This window comes from Stenella coeruleoalba, assembly GCF_951394435.1.
Source record: "Stenella coeruleoalba genome assembly, chromosome: 7".
In the NCBI taxonomy this organism is placed as follows: domain Eukaryota; kingdom Metazoa; phylum Chordata; class Mammalia; order Artiodactyla; family Delphinidae; genus Stenella; species Stenella coeruleoalba.
Genome location: NC_137153.1, coordinates 44,102,289 through 44,129,591, shown reverse-complemented (window position 1 = coordinate 44,129,591; position 27,303 = coordinate 44,102,289). Strand labels below are relative to the sequence as shown.

At 38.8% G+C, this 27,303-nt stretch overlaps 1 protein-coding gene across 24 annotated transcripts in view; it reads right to left on the bottom strand.

The window, feature by feature from the left end:
- The window catches only part of LOC307189655 (uncharacterized protein), a 2,229,222-nt gene that overhangs the window by 1,801,645 nt on the left and 400,274 nt on the right, over positions 1-27,303 (bottom strand). For 4 of the 24 annotated variants that reach the window (XR_013829285.1, XR_013829286.1, XR_013829287.1 and 1 more), the window contains exon 1: positions 7,525-8,316. The exons of the other annotated variants lie outside the window; for them this stretch is intronic. The gene's annotated coding sequence lies outside the window, so the exon portion shown is untranslated. Of the gene's footprint in view, positions 1-7,524; positions 8,317-27,303 lie in introns of those variants that run through there. 24 annotated transcript variants of the gene reach the window in all.

Below are 27,303 nucleotides of genomic sequence, written 5' to 3'. Positions count from 1 at the left end.
TGTCTTTGGATAGTTAGGAAATATGCCCTTTCATCAAAATTTTCTTAAGGAAATACCTCCAGATATTGAAAGCTGAATCTCAGAAAGAATTTTTGAATAGGGATATTGTTGATTAAAATGGGTGCTGACAGATCCATTTATTGATGAGGTCAGTAAATGAGAACACTCAGCGCAATACCTGCAGCTGGTTAGAATTATCTAAGTGTTGAAACAAATATACTACATGAAATACATAACGTAAAAACTCACAGCAATGTTTTCATGGTTCTAATTAGATTAATAGGATGGTAGAGGACTGAAAAGACAAAAGCATAAATACACTTCTCTTTCTAATATAATCAGATCCACAGTTATTATGGGCTATTTGAGTTATATAAAAGATTAATAACAGCTAGAGAAGTTTTAAGATAAGCAATACTATTCATATATATATGTGTATATATATATATATGCTACAAATTGATTTACTTTTTAAATTTAAAACATTCATGTTTAACCCAATAAAAGATAAAAAGCTGAATAAAACTGGGTGCTCATACCTTTTATACAAATAAAAGGAGATACAAAAGTTGAAAAGCAGGACATAGAATCCTGTGTATGATTCCAAAAATAAAGTAACATATCGAACTTTTTCCATACGCAAATGACATGCTTAAAGTAAAATTCAAAAGTTAGAATACAACAGTGGATAAAACTATCTGCTTGATATTAATATTGTCACCATTCTTCTCATATTTAAGTGGATAAAATTTATGGGAAATACTTAAAGTGAAATAAGAAAGTAGATTTTAATGATGAAAGGCACAGACATAACTATAATGAATCTATTTATATCCAACATATAGCAAGGCATTCCAATATATAAAGCAAAAATTCTGTTGCAAATACTAGGAATAATGGAAAAACACAATGGTAGTGATGTTTTAATTCACTGTTCCTATTATATGGCAGTTAAAATAAAATAAAGATACAGGAAATCAGTAATACATAAAACGTGGGATTTGGTTCCATTTATATGTTTTTCCTACTTTTATTATTTTCCTTTGTGTCAGCTAATGAGCTTAAGTTAGCTGAGTGTTTTAAGCCATAGCAGAGCTTTTCTCAGGCACAGTGACTTAAGACTCAGCTAATAATAGTACTGGCACCCTTATCATGCATGGCAGAAATCTCTGAAGCCACAAGTCTTTTAAAAATTATCTCAAAATTCGAAACATATGTTCTTGGATATGCCTGCTCAAATAATTTCAGCATAATTTAATCAACATTCTACTCCTCTCCCTGTTCACGTGTTAATTAACCAAGTGGCTTGTATCCATTATTCTTTCTGATTTTTATAATTTGTTTACTACATTATTTGGTTATGGTCTTGGACTGAACTGATTTCTTAGAAAAGATTTTCTAAAAGCATGAAAAGGTAGCATTCTATACTTCTGAGAAGATGACAAGTTCATTCTCAGGAAAACTGGAGAGCCAAAAGGCATTAATGTATTGATTGATGTCCCATTGTCTTCAATAGCATTGTTGTTTTGTGATGAAAAAGCCAAATACTACATTTGATCTCAGTAAATTCCCTCTAGTCTAAATATGTTCGATTCAAACTTCTTATGTGTGAAAAAAGGCAACTAATGTACTGTAAATGAATGAATATAAGCTAAGTTGTTGGAATTCATAATGAGAGATGAAATTAAGGACTTAATTCTGCCTCTTAGCAGTGAAATGAGTTCTAGTGAGTTGGATTATTTTTCAGTCAAAGTTTTACAAAAGTCTAAATTAGAAAACCCAAACTAAACCAAATTATAAACCATGTGTGAAATATAAATGCAAATTTATTTTGAGAAAGTAAACTAATATTTGATTGATTGGAACATGAGCATGGAAGACTGCGATTTTTAATTCCTTAAGTGTCATAAGTTGAATGGTAATACATGTTTTTATTTCTGTGAAAATTTGTTTCCATGATGACTAGAAATTTTTAGGCCCAACCGTATCTTAGCAATTGTAAGATCTAATTCCTCATTTTCCACAAGGACAATAGTAGCCTGGAGAAGTACCTCCTCCAAGACCATACAGCTGGCCCAGAGACTGGAACCTGGGCTTTAGTCCTTTTCTTTCCAGAGATCTAAAGATCACTGGCATCTCTTATTATCTGACTTGTCAAACATATTTGGGGCTAGTAAATTTTATTTTATTATTTATTTATTTTTAATTCCTGTATTCTTTTATTTATTTTTAACATCTTTATTGGAGTATAACTGCTTTAAATGGTGTGTTAGTTTCTGCTTTATAACAAAGTGAATCACCTATACATATACATATATCCCCATATCTCCTCCCTCTTGCGTGTCCCTCTCACCCTCCCTATCCCACCCCTCTAGGTGGTCACAAAGCACCAAGCTGATCTCCCTGTGCTATGCGGCTGCTTCCCACTAGCTATCTATTTTACGTTTGGTAGTGTATATATGTCCATGCCACTCTCTCACGTTGTCCCAGCTTACCCTTCCCCCTCCCTGTGTCTTCAAATCCATTCTCTACATCTGCGTCTTTATTCCTGTCCTGTCCCTAGGTTCTTCAGAACCATTTTTAAGCTTCCATATATATGCAAATCGAAACTACAATGAGGTATCACCTCACACCAGTCAGAATGGCCATGATCAAAAAAATCTACAAACAATAAATGCTGGAGAGGGTTTGGAGAAGAGGGAACCCTCTTGCACTGTTGGTGGGAATGTAAATTGATAAAGCCACTGTGGAGAACAGTATGCAGGGTCCTTAAAAAACTAAAAATAGAACTACCATATGACCCAGCAATCCCACTACTGGGCATATACCCTGAGAAAAACCATAATTCAAAAAGAGTCATGTACCACAATGTTCATTGCAGCTCTATTTACAATTGCCAGGACATGGAAGCAACCTAAGTGTCCATCGACAGATGAATGGATAAAGAAGATGTGGCACATATATACAATGGAATATTACTCAGCCATAAAAAGAAACAAAATTGAGTTATTTGTAGTGAGGTGGATGGACCTAGAGTCTGTCACAGAGTGAAGTAAGTCAGAAAGAGAAAAACAAATACCATATGCTAACACATATATATGGAATCTAAAAAAATGTTTTTTAAATGGTTCTGACGAACCTAGGTGCAGGACAGGAATAAAGATGCAGACGTAGAGAATGGACTTGAGGACATGGGGTGTGGAAAGGGTAAGCTAGGGCTAGTAAATTTTAAAACGACCTTTGGAAATACCAGAACTGTATTTTATCAGAAAAAATTCTATGAGGACTATTCATAAAGGAATGGAGACAGTGTGTTAGTGTTGGAACTTCCAAACACGGAAAAAAGGGCAGGAGGGGAGGAATAAATGTTTGACCTGGAGAAGCAGACAATATGATTAACGAAGGGCCAGGCTGGAAGCACTCCTATGAGGATCTATGGAAGAACCACGTAACATCCAGATCAGGACATGACAGGTCTCAAAAGTCAGGAATTCATGAAGGAAAAGGTGCAGCATCTTCAGATGCGGGTAGGAAATGAGGCAGAAGAGAGCACTGCCTGCCAAACTGCAAAGTGAGTACTGCACAAAAGTGCTCTGCAGAGGAAGGAAGCTGCAGGTGTCCCTTGATGGGCTGGTGGAGCTATGCTCGATGGCCACGCCCTAGAAAGGTATGTGAGCCCAAGAGCCAGTAAGGAGTTAGAAGTGACATGACTGTGTGATGATATTTGCATGCAAGCAGAACTATTTTATGATTAAGATCACTGAAATGAATAACAAATCCGCCCTCAGTGTGGGGAGTTTTCAGTCCTGCATTATGTGAATTTGAGAAGAGGCCTGAACAGGTATGTCTGATACTGTGGGTCCATTGCAAGGCACTCAAAGACACAGGTGCTCCCCACGCCCAGCAATTTCACTGCTCTGAAGGGTGAGGAAAGTGGTGGAGGAGGGAAAGGATTCCTACTGGCTGACCAAGTCACCTTAAGGAGTATCAGTCACTTCAGTTCCCTGTAAAGTCCCTGGCTTTTACATCTTTTGTTTGTTTTAGGCACAGACTGAGTTTGTGTCTGCTCTCAATTAAGTGTCAGGAAAAGAGATACACAAGAGATACATATCGAGAGAGATTAATGCAGAGAAACATACAAATAAACACAGAGAAGAGGCCACACAGAGATACAGAGAACCAAAGAGAAAACATACTGAGACACAGAGAGACAGGCAAAGAGATGCACACACACAGGCATAAACACACAGATATGCTACACATACAGAGGGACACCGAGACATAGAAGAGATATACAGAGATACAAAGCTATGCAGAAGGACAATGAGAGACAAAGAGAAACAGAAAGGGAAACTCAGAGACACACGCAGGCATGAAGACTTACATGCAGAGACAGAGATATGCGTAGAGACAGTAATGCAGGCAACTCACACATAGAGGCACACGTGGAAAGATACAACAGGAAGAGATACAGGCAGGGAGAGTCACACTGAGATCCAAATTTGTGGTTTTTCAACAGTCCATAAAATTGTGCATGCCAGGGCCTCAGTCACACCTGCCTTATCAGAATTGCCAGGGCTGAAGCCAGGAATGCGTTGTTTTAAAGACAGAAATTTCTGTCATGTACCCTTCACTGGAAATCCTTTATGTTAAATCTTCATCACTCCCAAAGTAATGTGCCGATCAGTTGTTCCTCTCAATCTGAAAGAGCCTTACCAGTATGCTAGAAATTTTTTACCGTTTTTCAACGATTTAGTTTGTTGCTTCTGCCCAATTTTAGCTTTTTTTTTTGTCAAATCGATTTGTAACAATTATTTTCTACCTAGACTTTTCATTCTCATTTATTTTAGCTTTGTAATATTTTAGGTTCTCAGGTTTCACCGTTACCTACTTTTATTATTTTTGTTTTCAGTCTTTTAAAATGTTGTAGCATTATATTTATCTTAATTCTTAGGCTAGCCCTTTTTATTCTCAGCTGTGAATTATTAAATTACTTGGAATGCCTTTGATAGCAAGCACTGGAGAAGTCATGCCAAACTGGCTTAAACAGTAAAAACATTCATAGACTCTCATACTTGGAAATCCATAGGTCAGAGAGGTTTTAGGATTTACTTAATTCGATGGCTCTGTCTCCATTCCCCTGTGATTCCTAGAGAGGGAGGAGGGAGTGAGGAAAATTTCTGTGTTCATTTTCAGGCTTCATCTTCAGGCTGGTAATCGGATGGCTACAGTATTCCTAGTATATCTGCCAATGGCCAGCAAGAGAGAGTGCTCTTATGGTTTTCCGTTAAGAAGAAGGGCAAGTTTCCCAGAATCCCCTTTTCAAAATTCCCCTTACATTTATTTCGTTGGCCCAAATCTAGTCTTGCACTCCTTACTGAACCTATCTCTGTGACCAAGCACTACCGGACTCTTTTTATTAAAGGGGTGGGGGCTTAAATCAATCACCGGCAGGGGGATGGGATTTTGTTAACTGACTTAGTCTCATTAGAGCTCACACCTGAACTGGGATCAACCTTCAAAACCACATAGTTGCTACAATTCAGAAGAGGAACAGACATCAGAAGGAAAATTAGCAGGGAAAGGGGCAGGGTACCCAGCCAGCTGCTGGGTAGGCAATCAGTAATATCCATTAACTATCATTATCATCATAGTCACCTTTATTTTTCTACAGGTCTTAGCACAAATAAAAATCCCAGGTACTTCACATTTATTCTGATTTTTTTAAATTAAAGTTATAGTTATGACCATCCTCTGTTTTTTTATTTTGTTTTGTTGGGTTTTTTTAACTAGGAAATTGAGAGATCTGATAAACTCTTGCCTCCTCTGTGAAATCTGCCCTGATTCTTAACCCCCAGGCAGAATTAAGGACACTCTTCCATGATGTTTCACTTGTCTTTTTGTCAGTGTTTATTGATTTATATATTATATTATATTTATAGAGTATGCTAGGCCGGGACTCCATAGGGGTGGGACGAGACATTTATCGTTCAAGTCCCAGGATCCATTAGGGTCCCAGAATATATTAAGGACACAATTAACATTTACTGAGTTAATTTAAATATCAGACAACTGGAATATTTATAGAGAATATTCACTGACATAAAAGATACTGTAAAGGATGATTTCAGCTCATGATGATTCTGAGGAAAACTCACTGCTTTAAGCTACTTGGGGGAAACTGTCCAGATTTTAACAACTTACAATAAAAGCCTACCAAAAAAAAAAGAAACTCCTAAAATTGAGAAATAGCTTTACAATAGAAGAATGCTGTGCTGGGGAAGGAATGTGTTGTTTTAGTGTATTATACATCCTTAAGGCAATAAATTATGATTTTCAATACTCATAGTTCTCTCAGATGCATTTTTTTAACTTTTCATTAAAACACCTAAGAAAAAAATTCAGAACATCAGTAGGACAATGGAAGATGACTCTGATAACAGGCCTATCAACTTACAACCAAGTGCCAAAAAGTTATTTAAACTATATATATATATAAATTATATTTATAATTATACATTTATATATGTATATATAATATTGCATTCTGTTTCGTATAGAAACATAGGTATAAAATATAAAGTGGAATGGTTAGAAGACAATAACTTGTGTATAAACAAAGCCTGAGAATCACCATTTACCTGTCACAATTATAGAATTAGTGTTTAAGACTAGTTTTGTAAAACAAAATTTTAAATAATTCAAATAAGGTTCAAATAGGACTATAAATAGACTACAACTATCCTATGGTAGATACTGTGGATGGGTGAGCTTCCTTTCTATCCCACCTTCCTTCTACGGGACCTTCCTTCACAGAGCCTAGAGGGCATTTCCAGACTCCTTCAGAGCTAAGATTTGGGATAAAAATTAGCTCTTACCAATCAAACAAGAGCACTGAAATTTTGGAAAGTGGAAGGGAACCAGAGGTTCTCTCTGGCCTCTTTTTCTATTTTAGCTACCGGCAAATAGGGCTGTAGAGACGAAGGCTTTCCTGCGTCAGCACCCCAGCATCCAGTTTCCCAGGTGATGTGGTGGTGGCAACAGCAGCTGGGGCAGCAGTAGGCTCCTCGTTCCAGCTTCCTACACCTTGGATATCAGCTCAAGCACCATATTCTCCAACTCACTATTTCCAAGGTGATTTCAGAGATAGCAGGTCCTTGGATGGGTCAGTTCTCTAGTGTTCAGAAAATCATTCCCAGAGTCCCAGGTGAGAGTTTGCTTCTCTAGAAATTCTAACAAATTTTTATATCAAAAGCTGTCTTACTTTTTATATTCTATATGAAATGTTGACATAATATACCTATCAGAAGCAAGAAAAGGTTAGAGCAAAGAAAATGTGGGAAATATGGTAAAACAAGAATGCATAGCATCAGAAAATATTACTTGAAATAACAGAAATAAGATCAAATATAGGAATGACGGTAATCAATAAAATATCTAAGTTATTCCCTCCTTTAATAATGAAACACACTCCTATAATGTGTCAAATCAATTTATAAATGTTGATGATTGTAAGAAACCTACCTATAGCTGTGGAACAAAAATGTAGAATGATAAGCAAAAATATCCTTGATGAGAAGATAAAGCTTCTTTGCTTTCATTCTCACAGTGGTTGCAGTGTTGATATCCAAGAAAATAGAATTCTATTTTAAAAGCATTAAATAGAAGAAATATTATATATTCAGTGGAAATATGAGTCATGAACATTTATGATCCTAATAACATTGACTCTAAAAAATGAGGGTCAGTCATGTTTTGTGAAAATTCAATTCCTTAAAACTCTACAATACCATGGTAAATAATTCAAAAGTTGTCATAAGATGAAAAGTTTCAATATGAACTAATTATGTACAAAGTCAGTCTCCTCTCTAACATTTCGCTTAATACAAGCCTTCCTAACCACTGACTCAACTTTGTTAATTCAAAATGTTAATTCAAAATGTTCAGGGCTTCCCTGGTGGCGCAGTGGTTGGGAGTCTGCCTGCCGATGCAGGGGACACGGGTTCGTACCCCAGTCCGGGAAAATCCCACACGCCGCGGAGCGGCTGGGCCCATGAGCCATGGCCGCTGAGCCTGCGCGTCCGGAGCCTGTGCTCCGCAACGGGAGAGGCCACAGCAGTGAGAGGCCCGCGTACCGCAAAAAAAAAAAAAAAAAAAAAAAAAAAAGTTCAAATATAATGCAGAATGAAATTCTTAAACCTTGAATAAATGTAGCATTTCACGAAGTAGATGAAAATAATGTTGACAACGTTTATTTTAGACTATATTATATTTTGATACCTTATAAATGCTCTATGAGAAATTCTGATTGATTTTATAATCAGTCAACAAAAGTTAAAAAGAAAAACACTGGGAAACAATTTTAACTGCTTATTTCTGAATTTCAATTCTTATGTTAGTCTTTATATTTTTATATCTTTTCAAAGCTTACATGGTATTTTTTATTACTTTTGTATCAAGAATTTGTTTTAAAGACCACATAGGTTTAAAATTTCACACATCATTATGCATCATAGTCACCTTAGTAACAATATTCTTAGCATTCTTTCAATAATTTAAATAATACAGATTATATTTTTCTGTTACATCCTTATTGTCTTCACTGCTTAATATATTCCAACTGATCTCACATGCCTTTAGGACATCATTTCTACGCCTTTTTCCTCAGAGAAGGAAGGATGAAGTAGGTCAGTGGTCTTTATAAATATAATTTAAATAATATAATTCTGCACCTCCATTTCTCCTCCACCCTCTTAGTTACCATTCTGCCAGGTTGCAAGATTTTTAAAACTACATTTCATAAAATTAAATTCCCCATTGACCATCCAAACAATTCAGATGGAATGTTTAGTATCTATCCCCTCTCTACATTCTAACCAGAAAATGATTTTTCTGTGACACTGAGTTTATATTCTCTTAACAAGATCCATGCTGCTGTATCCCAATGTCCTGGGAGTCATTAAAGCCTCTTGAAAAATTCAAGACTCTCCTTGTAATTATCACCCACAGGTCATGCATGCTCACAGCTCCCCATCTCTCAGAAACCCTAGTCTAAGTATCACTATTGAGAACAAAGAGCACAATGTAATAATTATTTAGATTCAAGTTTCTCTCACTTAGCTTGGCATTTAAAATTTTCCATTACTGATGGTAGTAAATGGGCTGTATTTAAGGGTAATTAACATTTATGTGTGGAACGGGGAGAGCAGGAATAGGCTAATCCTTGGAGGACTTACACAGTGAAGAATCTTGGCTGGTTTAGGGCTGCAAATGTGTTGAGCTAAAAAGTTCCCGGGTGTAAACAGGATTTAACTAATCCCCAAATCAAAATACTTGGGTACTGTTCAAATCATAATCAGAATTCACTTGGATGTAATCAAATGCGGTAAGTATTGAAGTTACCATGTAGGCAGACTCGAACTTCTACCTCAGTTGGTACCTCAACCACCAGCATGAGTTGAGAGAGCCAGATTCTGTTGACTAGTCCAGGCATACTTGGGAGCAGAGGCATGTAGCATGACTGAAATCTCAAAGGAGTACAGACTACTTTGATATCGCCTTGGTATAACTGATATGTCACTATCAGTTAATATTTTTCTGGGAATTTGGTACATGCCCTTTCAACCTGCGGAACATATTGCCTAAAACAAAGTTCTCCAAAACAGCTTTTCACCAGAGTTCCAAAAGGATCCTTCAGCCCAGCTACCTCCAGTTAGTTCTCTCCTCTACAATCTACATTAGACGCTCCACAAAATGCAAGCACCTCTGAGTTGTTCTCTTCATTCTACTTGGTACATCTTTCTTCATGCTCTTCCCAACTCTGAATCTCCTTTATGTCCCTCACTCTACTTGTATTCTCCAGAACTGCAACTGACTATAAACGCTCCTCCTGTGCCATATCAGATTATCCACTTCTTTCTTCTACTTTCCTGCGAATAGTACACTTCCCCACTGCTTTGATGTCGGGCTTGGCCATGGGACTTGCTTTGGCTGATGGGATGTTAGTTGTCAGTGATTACCCAGCAGAAACTCAACATACGCACTTCTGTTATTGTCAGAAGAAGAACACACCTGGGCTAGCCCAGTGGCCCCAGCGGGAGGACAGGCATGCAATACAAAGATGCCCTGGATGAGTTGACTGAACCAGGTCCAGCCTAGATCAGCCAACTCCACCTACCACAGACACATAAGTTAAATAAATGCTTATAGACTCTAAGATTTTGAAATTCTTTGTTATGCAGCAATAGCTAATTGATATACCTTCCCTGAACTCTTCCTTTACCATCTGGCCTTAAGTGACACCTGCTTCTTTCCTCAAGGGACTGATCATTTTCCTTTGACTTATGTGCTGCAGGGCAAAAAGTTTCATCTGGGGTTCTTCCTTAAGCCCTGTGTCAATTCTAGATAATATATTTTTTTCCACCCTCTTGCAAAAGCTCTTCTTCCCTCAAGTCTCATGATTTGTATTCTGTGCCTTGCCTTAAACACCATTTACTGCTGCAATTTACAAACCAGCTCACTCTCCGCTACTCATTATAGCATTTGGCCCGTGTTTTAGTCTTTGTTTCTATCTCAACTCCCTACCATTGTCCTAGGTGACTTTGCCATCAGAATGGATGGTCCATCTGACTTCCTGACTTTTAATATCTTAAGCTCATCATCTTTATTGTCTAAAACAAAATAGACACACAATGAATGCGAGTTCTTTTCTTTTTCCCTCTCAAGGACCTTTCTTTTTACTTTACTTCAGCTACCCAATCCTTGATCCTTAACCCTGTTATCTAGATTCCTAATATGAATTTCTCTGCTTCCAGATCCCTCATTGCTTTACTACCAGTGGTGCCTGCTCTTCAGCTTTATCAAGAGCTCCTATCTCTACATGTTCTCCTTTGTCCACTACTATTAGGCTTCTATACCAGTTCCTCCCCTGCCCAGCCCAGAACAAATGTTTCATCACCGCAACTATCTCTGAATGAAATCTACTTTCCTCCTTTCCCTTTCTATTATACCCACTCCACCTTTCAGATCCCCATCTCTAAACCTGGATTAATGCACACATCCCTTCCTCCAGGAAAATGTTGGTAGAAATCACACACACTCAAAAATCTTTGCAAGGAAACCATTTCTAACCTCTTCTGGGCCCTTCAACCCTTCAGCATTTCTGAATCTTTCTCACACTCTTAAGTCCCTATTCTTCCTCAGTTTCAGAGATGACTTTACTACCTGCTTCACAGAAAAATCTAGCACATCTGTCAGGAGCTTTCTCACCTTCCCTTCCATCCCCCAGTCACCAATCTTCCCATTAAACTATAACCTTCCTAAGAACACAAATGGTGAGGGGAGGAGCTTCAAGATGGCAGAAGAGTAAGACATGGAGATCACTTTCCTCCCCACAAATACATCAGAAATACATCTACATGTGGAACAACTCCTATAGAACACCTACTGACTGCTGGCAGAAGACCTCAGACCTCCCAAAAGGCAAGAAAGTCCCCATGTACCTGAGTAGGGCAAAAGAAAAAAGAATAAAGAGAGACAAAAGAATAGGGACAGGACCTGCACCAGTGGGAGGGAGCTGTGAAGGAGGAAAGGTTTCCACACACTAGGAAGCCCCTTCGCGGGCAGAGACTGTGGGTGGCAGAGGGCGGGAGATTCTGCGCCATGGAGGAGAGCACAGCAACAGGGGTGTGGAGGGCAAAGCGGAGAGATTCCCGCACAGAGGATCGGTGCCGACCGGCACTCACCAGCCCGAGAGGCTTGTCTGCTCACCCGCTGGGGCGGGCGGGGGCTAGGAGCTGAGGCTCTGGCTTTGGTCGGATCCCAGGGAGAGGACTGGGGTTGGCGGCGTGAACACAGCCTGCAGGGGGCTAGTACACCACAGCTAGCCGGGAGGGAGTCCGGGACAAAGTCTGGAGCTGCTGAAGAGGCAAGAGACTTTTCTTGCCTCTTTGTTTCCTGGTGTGCGAGGAGAGGGGATTCAGAGCACCGCATAAAGGAGCTCCAGAGACGGGTGCGAGCTGCGGCTATCAGCGTGGACCCCAGAGGTGGGCATGAGACGCTAAGGCTGTAATGCAGCCATGAAGAAGCCTGTGTGCAAGCACAGGTCACTATCCCCACCTCCCCTTGCGGGAGCCTGTGCAGCCCGCCACTGCCAGGGTCCCGTGATCCAGGGACAACTTCCCCAGGAGAACGCACAGCGCGCCTCAAGCTGGTAGGTACAACGTCACGCGGCCTCTGCCGCCGCAGGCTCGCCCAACATTCTGTACCCCTCCCTCCCCCTGACCTGAGTGAGCCAGAGCCCCTGAATCAGCTGCTCTTTAACCCCGTCCTGTCTGAGCGAAGAGCAGACGCCCTCAGGCGACCTACACGCAGAGGCGGGGCCAAATCCAAAACTGAACCCCGGGAGCTGTGAGAACAAAGAAGAGAAAGGGAAAGCTCTCCCAGCAGCCTCAGAAACAGTGGATTAAATCTCCACAATCAACTTGATGTACCCTGCATCTATGGAATACCTGAATAGACAACGAATCATCCCAAATTGAGGAGGTAGACTTTGGGAACAACGATACACATATATTTTCCCCCTTTTCCTCTTTTTGTGAGTCTGTATGTGTATGCTTCTGTGTGTGATTTTGTCTGTACAGCTTTGGTTTTACCATCTGTCCTAGGATTCTGTCTGTCCATTTTTTTTATTACTTAATTTTTTTTCTTAAAAATTATTTTTTATTTTAATAACTATATTTTATTTTCTTTTACTTTATTTTATTTTATCTTCTTCTTTCCTTCTTTCTTTTTTTCATCCCTTTTATTCTGAGCTGTGTGGAGAACAGGCTCTTGGTGCTCCAGCCAGGCGGCAGGGCTGTGCTACTGAGGTGGGAGAGCCACGTTCAGGACACTGGTCCGCAAGAGACCTCCCAGCTCCATGTAATATCAAACAGCGAAAATCTCCCAGAGATCTCCATCTCAACGCCAAGACCCAGCTCAACTCAATGACCAGCAAGCTACAGTGCTGGACACCCTATGCCAAACAACTAGCAAGACAGAAACACAACCCCATCCATTAGCACAGAAGCTGCCTAAAATCATAGTAAGGCCACAGACACCCCAAAGCACACCACCAGACGTGGACCTGCCCACCAGAACGATCCAGCCTCATACACCAGACCACAGTCACTAGTCCCCTCCACCAGGAAGACTACAGAAAACATTGAACCAACCTCAGCCACAGGGGACAGACACCAAAAACAACAGAAACTACAAACCTGCAGCCTGCAAAAAGGAGACCCCAAATACAGTAAGTTAAGCAAAATGGGAAGACAGAAAAACACACAGCAGATGAAGGAGCAAGGCAAAAACTCACCAGACCTAACAAATGAAGAGGAAATAGGCAGTCTACCTGAAAAAAAATTCAGAGAAATGACAGTAAAGATGATCCAAAATCTTGGAAATAGAATGGAGAAAATACAAGAAACGTTTAACAAGGACTTAGATGAAATAAAGAGCAAACAAACAGTGATGAACAACACAATAAATGAAATTAAAAATTTTCTAGAAGGGATCAATAGCAGAATAACTGAGGTAGAAGAACGGATAAGTGACCTGGAAGATAAAATACTGGAAATAACTACTGCAGAGCAGAATAAAGAAAAAAAGAATGAAAAGAATTTCAGACAGTCTCAGAGACCTCTGGGACAACATTAAACGCACCAACATTTGAATTATAGGGGTTCCAGAAGAAAAAGAGAAAAAGAAAGGGACTGAGAAAATATTTGAAGAGATTATAGTTGAAAACTTCCCTAAAATGGGAAAGGAAATAGTTAATCAAGTCCAGGAAGCACAGAGAGTCCCATACAGGATAAATCCAAGGAGAAACACGCCAAGACACATATCAATCAAACTATCAAAAATTAAATACAAAGAAAACACATTAAAAACAGCAAGGGAAAAACAACAAATAACACATAAGGGAATCCCCATAAGGTTAACAGCTGATCTTTCAGCAGAAACTCTGCAAGCCAGAAGGGACTGGCAGGACATATTTAAAGTGATGAAGGAGAAAAACCTACAACCAAGATTACTCTACCCAGCAAGGATCTCATTCAGATTTGATGGAGAAATTAAAACCTTTACAGACAAGCAAAAGCTAAGAGAATTCAGCACCACCAAACCAGCATTACAACAAAGGCTAAAGGAACTTCCCTAGGCAGGAAACACAAGAGAAGGAAAAGACCTACAATAATAAACCCAAAACAATTAAGAAAATGGTAACAGGAACATATATATCGATAATTACCTTAAATGTAGATGGATTAAATGCTCCAACCGAAAGACATACATTGGCTGAATGGATACAGAAACAAGACCCGTATATACGCTGTCTACAAGAGACTCACTTCAGACCTAGGGACACATACAGACTGAAAGTGAGGGGATGGAAAAAGATATTCCATGCAAATGGAAATCAAAAGAAAGCTGGAGTAGCAATTCTCAAATCAGACAAAACAGACTTTAAAACAAAGACTATCACAAAAGACAAAGAAGGACACTACATAATGATCAAGGGATCAATCCAAGAAGAAGATATAACAATTGTAAATATTTATGCACTCAACATAGGAGCACCTCAATACATAAGGCAAATACTAACAGCCATAAAAGGGGAAATTGACAGTAACGCAATCATAGTAGGGAATTTTAACACCCCACTTTCACCAATGGACAGATCATCCAAAATGAAAATAAATAAGGAAATACAAGCTTTGAATGATACATTAAACAAGATGGACTTAATTGATATTTATAGGACATTCCAACCAAAAACAACAGAATACACATTCTTCTCAAGTGTTCATGGAATATTCTCCAGGATACATCAAATCTTGGGTCACAAATCAAGCCTTGGTAAATTTAAGAAAATTGAAATTGTATCAAGTACCTTTTCCGACCACAAAACCATGAGACTAGATATCAATTCAGGAAAAAATCTATAAGAAATACAAACACATGGAGGCTAACAACACACTACTTAATAACCAAGAGATCACTGAAGAAATCAAAGAGGAAATCAAAAAATACCTAGAAACAATGACAATGAAAACACGACGACCCAAAACCTACGGGATGCAGCAAAAGCAGTTCTAAGAGGGAAGTTTATAGCAATACAATCCCACCTTAAGAAACAAGAAACATCTCAAATAAACAACCTAACCTTAGACCTAAAGAAATTAGAGAAAGAAGAAGAAAAAAACCCAAAGTTAGCAGAAGGAAAGAAATCATAAAGATCAGATCAGAAATAAATGAAAAAGAAATGAAGGAAACAATAGCAAAGATCAATAAAACTAAAAGCTGGTTCTTTGAGAAGGTAAACTAAATTGATAAACCATTAGCCAGACTCATCAAGAAAAAAAGGGAGAAGACTCAAATGAATAGAATTAGAAATGAAAAGGGAGAAGGGAGAAGTAACTACTGACACTGCAGAAATACAGAGGATCATGAGAGAAGAGTGCAAGCAACTATATGCCAATAAAATGGACAACCTGAAAGAAATGGACAAATTCTTAGAAAAGCACAACCTTCCTAGACTGAACCAGGAAGAAGTAGAAAATATGAACAGACAAATCACAAGCACTGAAATTGAGACTGTGATTAAAAATCTTCCAACAAACAAAAGCCCAGGAACAGATGGCCTCACAGGCGAATTCTATCAAACATTTAGAGAAGAGCTAACACCTATCCCTCTCAAACTCTTCTAAAATATAGCAGAGGGAGGAACACTCCCAAACTCATTCTACGAGATCACCATCATTCTGATACCAAAACCAGACAAAGATGTCACAAATAAAGAAAACTACAGGCCATTATCACTGATAAACATAGATGCAAAATCCTCAACAAAATACTAGCAAACAGAATCCAACAGCACATTAAAAGGATCATACACCATGATCAGGTGGGGTGTATCCCAGGAATGCAAGGATTCTTTAATATATGCAAATCAATCAACATGATACACCATATTAACGAGTTAAAGAAGAAAAACCATATATGACCATATGATCAGCTCAGTAGATGCAGAGAAAGCTTTTGACAAAATTCCACACCCATTTATGATAAAAACTCTCCAGAAAGTAGGCATAGAGGGAACTTTCCTCAACATAGTAAAGGCCATATATGACAAACCCACAGCCAACATCGTATTCAACAGTGAAGAACTGAAACCATTTCCTCTAAGATCAGGAACAAGACAAGGTTGCCCACTCTCACCACTATTATTCAACACAGTTTCGGAATTTTTAGCCACAGCAATCAGAGAAGAAAAAGAAATAAAAGGAATCCAAATTGGAAAAGGAGAAGTAAAGCTGTCACTGTCTGCAGATGACATGATACTATCCATAGAGAATCCTAAAGATGCTACCAGAAAACTACTAGAGCTAAGCAATGAATTTGGTAAAGTAGCAGGATACAAAATTAATCCATAGAATTTTCTTGCATTCCTATACACTGATGATGAAAAATATGAAAGAGAAGTTAAGAAAACACTCCCATTTACCATTGCAACAAAAAGAATAAAATACCTAGGAATAAACCTACCTAAGGAGACAAAAGACCTGTATGCAGAAAATTATAAGACACTGCTGAAAGAAAGTAAAGATGATACAAATAGATGGAGAGATATACCATGTTCTTGGAGTGGAAGAATCAACATTGTGAAAATGACTGTACTACCCAAAGCAATCTACAGATTCATTGCAATGCCTATCAAACTACCACTGGCATTTTTCACAGAACTAGAACAAAGAATTTCACAATTTGTATGGAAACACAAAATACCCCACATAGCCAAAACAATCTTGAGAACGAAAAATGGAGCTGGAGGAATCAGGCTCCCTGACTTCAGACTATACTGCAAAGCTACAGTAATCAAGACAGTATGGTACTGGCACAGAAACAGAAATATAGATCAATGGAACAGGATAGAAAGCCCAGAGATAAACCCACGCACATATAGTTGCCTTATCTTTGATAAAGGAAGCAAGAGTATAAAGTGGAGAAAAGACGGTCTCTTCAATAAGTGGTGCTGGGAAAACTGGACAGTTATATGTAAAAGAATGAAACTAGTGCACTTCCTAACATCATACACAAAAATAAACTCAAAATGGATTAAAGACCTAAATGTAAGGCCAGACACCATCAAACTCTTAGAGGAAAACATAGGCAGAACACTCTATGACATAAATCACAGCAAGATCCTTTTTGACCCACCTCCTAGAGAAATGGAAATAAAAACAAAAATAAACAAATGGGACCGAATGAACCTTCAAAGCTTTTGCACAGCAAAGGAAACCATAAACAAGATGAAAAGACAACGCTCAGAATGGGAGAAAATATTTGCAAATGAAGCAACTGACAAAGGATTAATCTCCGAAATTACAAGCAGCTCATGCAGCTCAATATTAAAAAAACAAAAAACCCAATCCAAAAATGGGCACAGGACCTAAATAGACATTTCTCCAAAGAAGATATACAGAGTGCCAACAAACACATGAAAGAATGCTCAACATCATTAATCATTAGAGAAATGCAAATCAAAACTACAATGAGATATCATCTCACACTGGTCAGAATGGCCATCATCAAAAAATCTACAAACAATAAATGCTGGAGAGGGTGTGTAGAAAAGGGAACCCTCTTCCACTGTTGGTGGGAATGTAAATTGATACAGCCACTATGGAGAACAGTATGGAGGTTCCTTAAAAAGCTAAAAATAGAACTACCACACGACCCAGCAGTCCCACTACGGGGCATATACCCTGAGAAAACCATAATTCAAAAAGAGTCATGTACCAAAATGTTCATTGCAGCTCTAGTTACAATAGCCAGGACATGGAAGCAACCTAAGTATCCATCAACAGATGAATGCATAAAGTAGATGTGGCACATATATACAATGGAATATTACTCAGCCATAAAAAGGAATGAAACTGAGTTATTTGTAGTGAGGTGGATGGACCTAGAGACTGTCATACAGAGTGAACTTAAGTCAGAAAGAGAAAAACAAATACCATATGCTAACACATATATATGGAATCTAAAAAAAAAAAAAAAAGGTCATGAAAAACCTAGTGGCAAGACAGGAATAAAGACTCATACCTACTAGAGAATGGACTTGAGGATATGGGGAGGGGGAAGCGTAAGCTGGGACAAAGTGAGAGAGTTGCATGGACATATATACACTACCAAACATAAAATAGATAGTGGGAAGCAGCTGCATAGCACAGGGAAATCAGCTAGGTGCTTTGTGAACACCTAGAGGGATGGGATAGGGAGGGTGGGAGTGAGGTAGATGCAAGAGGGAAGAGGTATGGGGACATATGTATATGTATAACTGATTCACTTTGTTATAAAGCAGAAACTAACACACTATTGTAAAGCAATTACACTCTAATAAAGATGTTAAAAAAAAAATGAACACACATGATGACTCATAACCTTTGTGGAACCAAATACAGTGTCTTCACACCTGGACTCTTAATACACATTTACTGGATTGATCTGAACTCATCCACCTTCGTATGTCTTATTCTGTCCAAGAATAGTTGTGCTGCCTGTCCTGTGGGTCTCATCCTCTTATACCTCCTCCAGGATCTGCTCCACCTCCTGTATTTGCAAGCAGTCGCTCTTGCTTACTCTCCCCTCCCCCACCATGAAAGTACTCAAATTTCCTTATCCTAAAATTATAGCTCCTCCTTAACTCTTTGTCCCTTTCTAGTCACTATCCTGTCCTTTCTTCCCAACTCCTTTCATTAACAGCCAAGTTTCTTTTTTTTTTTTGAAAAGTAGTAAATGCTGAGGGCTCCAGTCCTCATTATTTTACGCATTTAACATACTAAAATCCAGTCTCATTCCTAAAGTCAATGAAATCCTCTGTGGCTAAACTTACCAAAGGCTGCTTAATGTCTAAAAACGAAGGTTGCAGTTTCTTCTTCCTCTTTCGTCTCTCCACAGCATCTGTTCACTATTCCCTTGGTCTGAAAAATTCCTTTTGCTCCATATAAATTTTATTATTTTTCTGTTTCTTTTTGTCCACTACCTTTCTAATCAGTAATTCTGGCTTCGTTTGCAAGATCTTCTCATCTCACCCTCAAGACCCACGAAGGGACACCTCTAGGGTGCTGTCCCGGGCTGTTAATTTTTCCATTCTAATTGATACATACTTCCTTGGTGATATAATCCATATCCATTGGGGCTTTTTGTTTTGTTTTGTTTTTTTGAAGTATAGCTGATTTACAATATTATATGAATTTCAGGTGTACAACATAGTGATTCAATATTTTTATAGTTTATACTCCATTTAAAGTTATTACAAATAGTGGCTTTATTTCCCTGTGGTGTACAATATATCCTTGTTGCTTATTCATTATATACATAGTAGTTGTACCTCTTAATCCCCTAACCCCTAACTTTAATCCCCTAACTTCCTTCTCCCCATTGGTAACCACTAGTTTATTCTCTATATCTGTGAGTCTGTTTATGTTTTGGTATGTACATTCGTTTTTTAGATTCCATATATAAGTGATAATATAGAGTATTTGTCTTTCTGTTATTTGTTATTACAATAAGCATAATACCCTCCAAGTCCATCCATGTTGTTGCAAATGACAGAATTTCATTCTTTTTATGGATGAATAATATTCCATTGTGTGTGTGTGTATACATCTCACATATTCTTTATCCATTCATCCGTTGATGAACACAGGTTGCTTCTATATCTTGGCTATTGTAAATAATGCTGCAACAAACACTGAGTGCACGCATCTTTTCAAATTAATATATGGAAAACAGTACAGAGGTTCCTCAAAATCTAAAAATAGAACTATCATATGGTCCAGCAATTTCACTGCTGGATATATACCCAAAGAAAACAAAAACACTAACTTGAAAAGATACATGCACTCCATAACCATGGTTTTAATCATCATTACATGCTCAAAATTCTCAAATAATTCCTCCCAATTCTACATTCTCCTGACTCAGGTTCAAACCATTTGGATTGTCAATGGGAACATTAAACTAAGCAATGCACAAAGTAAACAACCTATTTTCATCATCAAAGCTATTTGTTGTTTTAAATAAGATACTGTCTAATTTGTATCTCCTTTTAGGAGGGGTTCTAATCAGGTGCTAGCCAGATTCATTGTTCCCACAGGGCTCAGAGACAAGAGATAGGACCACAGTGCCTCTACATGAGTTGCATGGAGCCATATAAAAGAATATCAGAGATTTTAGGGATCAAGAAAAAATACATTATCTCAACATTGCTAATTATTAGAGAAATGCAAATCAAAACTACAATGAGATTATCACCTCATACCAGTCAGAATGGCCATCATCAAGAAGTCTATAAACAACAAATACTGGAGAGGGTGATGGAGAAAAGGGAACCCTCCTACACTGCTGGTGGGAATGTAAATTGGTACAGCCACTACAGAAAACAGTATGGAGATTCCTTAAAAAACTAAAAATAGAGCTACCATATGATTCAGCAATCTCACTCCTGGGAATATCCAGAGAAAACCATGGTCTGAAAAGATACATGCACCCCAGTGTTTATAGCAACACTGTTTACAATAGCCAAGACCTGGAAGCAACCCAAATGTCCATCAACAGATGAATGGATAAAGAAGATGTGGTACCTATCCACAATGGAATACTACTCAGCCATTAAAAAGAATGAAATAATGCCATTTGCCACAACGTGGATGGACCTGGAGATTATCATACTAAGTCAGAGAAAAACAGATATATATTGCTTGTATGCAAATGTAAAAAATAATGATAGAAATGAACTTATTTACAAAACAGAAACAGACTCACAGACATAGAAAACAAACTATGGTTACCAGAGGTGAAAGGTGTGGGGAACTGGGTGGGGGCATGGGGTGGATAAATTGGGAGTTGGGGATTGAGATAAAAACCTTACTATATTTAAAATAGATAACCAACAAGGACCTACTGTATAGCACAGGGAACTCTGCCCAATATTCTGTAATAACAGAAAATAGAAAAAATAGATATATGTATACGTACTGATATAACTGAATCACTTTGCTGTACATCTGAAACTAACACAACTTTGTAAATCAACTATAGTCTAATATAAAATAAAAATTTTTTAAAAGAAAAAATACGTTATAATTAAAAATAGGCCAAGAACATTTTACATATGGATACAAAAAGTAATATCTCCAACAAGCAAAGAATGGACAACAGAAACAACAATGATTATGTATCTGTCTATTCAACTGGAAAGAATTTAAAATTATAGAATCATTCAGTGTGGGCAAGGTGGCAGTGAAATGGACAGTCTCAAACTTTCCTACTAAGAGTGTGAATTGGCAAAATATTTCATCTTCCTTGTGGCTTGTATCTCCTCAGTAATTTTGACTCTTTCCTTTCTACCTCCTTTGCCATAGCTCTAATTCAGACTCATTATTTCTCCCATGACCTGCTATCATCACTTCTTGTCTACTCTCCCTCTTCCCTGTTCTCTCCAGAGTACTCTTTCTAAAACCCAAATCTGATCAGATAGGTCCTCTTGCAGAAGTCCCCCTTCAGAGATTCCCCATTGTCTCCAAGCATAATCTACATTCCTTAGCCTGACTTTCAAGGTCTTTTTGATCTGCTCCCTGTTTGACCTTTTCAACCTAATCTTCCACCAGACTGTCTGGGTTCAAATCTTGGCTCCTGTCCCTACCAGTCATATGATCTTGGGCAAGCTGCTTAGTGTCTCTCTGTACTTCAATGTCCTCACCTGTAACACAGAAATCCTACTACCAATCCACAGGCTTGTGAAGATTGCATGCATTGATGTACACAAAATGCTCATGACAGTGCCTGGCACATCATCAACCCTATAGTAATATTTGCTGTTATTATTTGTCTTTATTATTATCATCTTACTACTCCTCCACAAGGAGTCTGTGACATAAACTACTTGAGATGTTTTTTCATCCCTGCCTTTGTCCATGCTGTTTTGACAGACTCATAAACAGTACTTATTCTTTATACTTTTTCCTATAAATGTCTGGGAAGGTCTGAATTCATTCTTATGCCTGCACCACGGGACTTATGTTCAAGTGAGAAAAGACAAACAAGAGGTAAATATATATATATGTCTTGGAGTAATAAGAGCTATGGAGAAAAATAAGGGCTATCTTAGAATAAGCCACAACTGTGTTAAGGGCTTCTGTGCTCCAATAATGTTTTTGTTCATTATTTTTAAACTAATTATTATGCTCTATTATTAGACTATGAGTTCCTGTTTACTTACTTCTATATCCTCAGGGTTTGGCATTTTGCTGAACATATGAAAGGTATGGGAAGTACCTAATAAAGATATTAAATGTATACACGAATGCATGCATGTAATAAATATGTGCATGAATGTGTAACCTTTATTCTTTTTATTTATATTTTATTTCAGAATACGAAACTTTACAATTATATTATCATGATAAGTTTGTCCTTATTACACAGATAGTAGAAACTTAAATTCACCTATTGGACATATATGCCTTACTCTGAAATGCCTGACTTACAAATATCTTTTCCGTAACTATAACTGGGAACTCAACTGCATACAAGAGCTGAAAGAATTCCCCTTCCTCATCATAGTTCTCATGCTTAGGAAGCTCTCTGCCACTACTAAGTTGCCCTTGTCCTTCCTTATACATCAAAAATTTTAAAAATCCCATTCCACATACTACAGTTGCCACAGTTTTCAAGAGGTAGGAACAACCCATGAGAATTCACCGAAGTCCAATCTATGCCTGGTGTCCTGAGATGCTGTCCCATATGAGCTTTTTACAAAAACATGTTACATGTGGTCACACTATTGGGTTTATGTCTAATTTGTCCCATTATATAGGAAATGGGCTTTTCCCAGCTCTCCTGGGCGTATCACCACCATTCACAATGAGGTTTCTGTGGAGTAATCTCTTCTGTCAAACAGCCAATTTACAAAAGGGCATTTGGAACTCTACCCATTGATGAAGTGCAGTTTGTCTTTACTACAGCCCAGACATACTTCAAAATCTTCCTCCTCCATTCAGTCCTCTCTCCAATTCAATATCCAATTTGTCTTCAGACACTATCTTAACGCCCATAATAGAGTGGGGACTTAATAAATGTTAAATGAATGAAAGAATAAATCTTAAAGCGCTTTTAAAATTGAAATGAAGTATCTGATGACTAGTTCTGACTTTTTAATAGTGTTAATAGTCAGGATTCCTTTGGTTACAGCAATTCTCTTCAAACTAGTTCAGGCAAAGGGATACATTTATTATAAGGCTCGAGTAACTTGGAAAGGGATGCAGTCATTTTGTTGCAGGAAGCGGGGAGCCTTTCCAGGGCCCGAGAGTGGGCTCTTGTCTAACACTCAGAAATGAATTGTCTGAGGAGACACACATGCTGACAAAGCAAGAGACTTTATTGGGAAGGGGCGCCCGAGTGGAGAGCAGGAGGGTAAGGGAACCCAGAAGAACTGCTCTGCCAGGTGGCTCGCAGTCTTGGGTTTTAGGGTAATGGGGTTAGTTTCCGGATTGTCTATGGCCAGTCATTCTGACTCAGGGTCCTTCCTGGTGGCGTACGTGTCACTCAGCCAAGATGGATTCCAATGAGAAAGATTCTGGGAGGTTGGTAGGACATAGGGACTGGCGTCTCCTTTTGACCTTTCCTGAATTCTTCCAGTTGGTGGTGGCTTGTTTAGTTCCGTGTTCCTTACCAGGTCCTCCTGTTGTAAAATAACTCATATAAGTGGTTACTGTGGTGCCTGGCCAGGGTGGGCAGTTTCAGTCAGTGTTTCCCCTAACAACGTCTTAGGGACTCGAGGGCCAACAGGACTGTCTCTTCATTTGTCCCTCTGTGTTGGCTTCATTATTTCAGCCCACCTTGCTTCACAGTGCACGGCATGTGGCTGCCAGCCAAGCAGGATTGGCATTTCCCCATTTCTTTTGTTCCTCAGAAAGGAATCTGATTCACCCATCTTCGGTCATGTGCTCATCCAAGATCAGTCATGCTAATTGGTCCTAAATGTATCTAATTGCTTTTTCTCTCCTACTTCCCAAACCTTCAATTGCCTACTTAGAAAATAAATAAATGAAAACTGATAGATTAAAAGCAGTACATTCAAATTCAAACTCACTTCTCTTCCTACATCATTTCCCTCTTCTGAATTCACTATCCATTAATAACACCATAATTTTAATAGTCTCCTGGGCACCTGGACTTGAAATCTATCCGCTTGTCCCAAATTCAATTAGGTGCTAAGTCATTAACTTGTTTCCACTAGGGCTTCCTGCATCTCCTTCCTCATTTTCACGTATACTTTACCCCCTTCCTAGACTAATGGAATAATAGCCTTCTCATTAGGTATCATACTCCCATTCTTTATTGTGACCTAAACTTCACATGGCTAACAGAATTTTACTTCATAATAAAACTCAGCATCAAAACTTTTCCTTATTTAGAGGCTCTTAGAGGCTCCCAGTGGCTCCTGAATGAAATACAATCTCATCATCTTGACATTTAGCATGCACACTTCAAATACGAACCTTCCATCCTAGAGAAGTTGCCCTCCTCCTACATAACCTTTGCTCAGTGCAATTTCTTCAATTCAAAATGCTGCCTCCTCTCCCCAAATCAGACCTTTGTTCTACTTTGAAAATTGTGTCCATCCTTTTATGTTTATATCAAATGCCACATTATTTGTGAAACTTTGCCCATTTCCATCAGATTATAAATTTTCCTTCCTGATGATTCTTATGTTTTTCATTCCTGTTCTTCATCTGTACTTAACCTAGTGGCACTTGGCTTACAGTCATGTCCATGCTTCAGTCATGTTGATATCTGTTTTACCTCTTTAAACTGGTTAAATGGGCTACTTGAAAGCAGGGTATGGGTCTTATTTATCTTCATAAAGCCATCTGTAAGAAGTCTGCACCTTTCATAAAATGTGCTAGTGATATTTCCGAAGTAAATTAAGGGACTTTGAGAATTCTTTCCAGGTTTTCATGACAGGAGACTGTGTATGCTTGGTATGCCCAGTCCCAACTTTTATGAAGATGTATAAAATCACTGATAATGGCAGTAGCCCTGTATATCAAATAGGGAAGACCTGCCAAAATCTAGGCAGAATCTCTACCCACTGCATTGCTGATGAGGAAATAATGGGTAACACCCTCTTAAACTCTTTCTGGACTATAGCAAGTCTGAACTCACTGAAGAAGGTTTGAGAAACACTGAGTCACTCCCACTCTTTGCACCGAATTTCAGGATTCACAGGTCTACAGGGTCATAAAAGGGGGTCATAGTCCCCAGCAGCATGAGACTATCTTGTGAACCAAACTAAATCTGATACTTATCCTTTTTTGACTCCCTGACATCCTGGCCCTCTGACACTTCCTCTCTCTTCACATTTACTCAGAGATGCCCGGCATAAAAGGACAGAAAGCACAGGAGTAGCTTAGAGCATGGAGCATTTTGAGGGGCTTAACTGCACAAGAAAAAACACTGTAATATTAATTTCACCTAAGAAATTATCAAATATTCTAAAGCTAGCATTCTATATTGATGTGGGTACAGCAAAGTGGGCATTCTGATGCACTGCAAGTGGGAATGCAAACAGGGATAATCTTCCTAGAAAGCAATTTGCAACATGAATCAAGAGATTTTAAAATAGAGGGACTTCCTTGGTGGCCCAGTGGCTAAGACTCCACGCTCCCAATGAAGAGGGCCTGGGTTTCATCCCTGGTTGAGGAGCTAGATCCCACATCCTGCAACTTAGAGTTCGCATGCTGCAACTAAGAGTTCGCATGCTACAATTAAAGTTCCCACAAGCCACAACAAAGATCCTGAACGCAGCAACTAGGACCTGGTACAGCCCAATCCATCAATCAATCAATATATTTTTTTAAGATTTTAAAATAGACATACTCTTGAACCTAGTAACTTGCCTTCTCTGAATCATTCCTAAGAAATAGCCAGATACAGGGAAGAAGATTGAAGGCCTCTCTCTGCCAGAGAGTACAGGAGAAGATAAAGGAGAGAAGTGTGTAGAATGTGCAGGGCCAGAACACACAAGAGGAAAGAGAAGTCAAGAAGAAGGAGGAGAGAGGGTAGGATAGAGGACCTCAAATAATGCAGTGCATTGGAAGCCAGTGGAGAAGAAACTGAACATCCTACTGTTCAATACTACAGTAGAATGAAGACTGTTCAGACCACTAAATTTAGTTATTAAATAAAATAACAACTAATAATTTTGGTTGTAAAGAGACTGCCATTTTTGAAGGCAGTTTCCTTGAGGGCAATTTCACAAGAGGCTGTGTTGTAAGTTAGTGAGAGGTAAAGAGCAATGGGCATCAGATGTAAGTGCCACGCCCAAGTACTTGACAGTGAAGGAGATTCTGACCAACAAATATTTAGGTAGAAACTATTCTAAGGGCGGTGGGGGGAAGGGATAGTGAAGAAACAAAGGTAAATGAGATTCAGCTCTTGCCCTCAAGGAGTTTATGTTCTGCTAAATCTCTTAAGAACTGACATCAGTGGGGACTGTATGTTACTGAGTGGCCTCCTTTGTGTCAGTTTTTAAGGTCTCCCATTTTCCTCCCCTTTTGGAATACACTTATGAATCACTCTTCAGGATACTATCTGGTAGGCTTCTGACTCACTGTTTTCTATCTCTGAAGAATTTATATCCTAGCTCTTTGACTAATTGCTATTGCTTGTGCAAAGCAAAAGGAAAAGCCCAGTGTTTTGGACATCCTGGGTTGCTATGACAACTTAAATTAACAAGCAATGACTATAAATCTATGGTTTTTCTTTCTTTTAAAAATCAACCAACTGGGCTTCCTTGGTGGCACAGTGGTTAACAATCTGCCTGCCAAGGCAAGGGACACGGGCTCGAGCCCTGGTCCAGGAAGATCCCACGTGCTGCAGAGCAACTAAGTCCGTGCGCCACAACTACTAAGCCTGCGCTCTAGACCCCGCAAGCCGCAACTACTGAAGCCCACACGCCTAGAGCCCGTGCTCCACAAGAGAAGCCACCGCAATAAGAAGCCCGCGCACTGCAAAGAAGAACAGCCCCTGCTTGCCGCAACCAGAGAACAGCTTGTGCGCAGCAAGGAAGACCCAACACAGCCAAAAATAAAATAAATAAATATTTTAAAAATCAACCAATTAATCTCTCTGACCTGAATTATTTATGCTGTGGTGAAAGTGAATTTAATGACCCTGCCAATTCACGTGAGG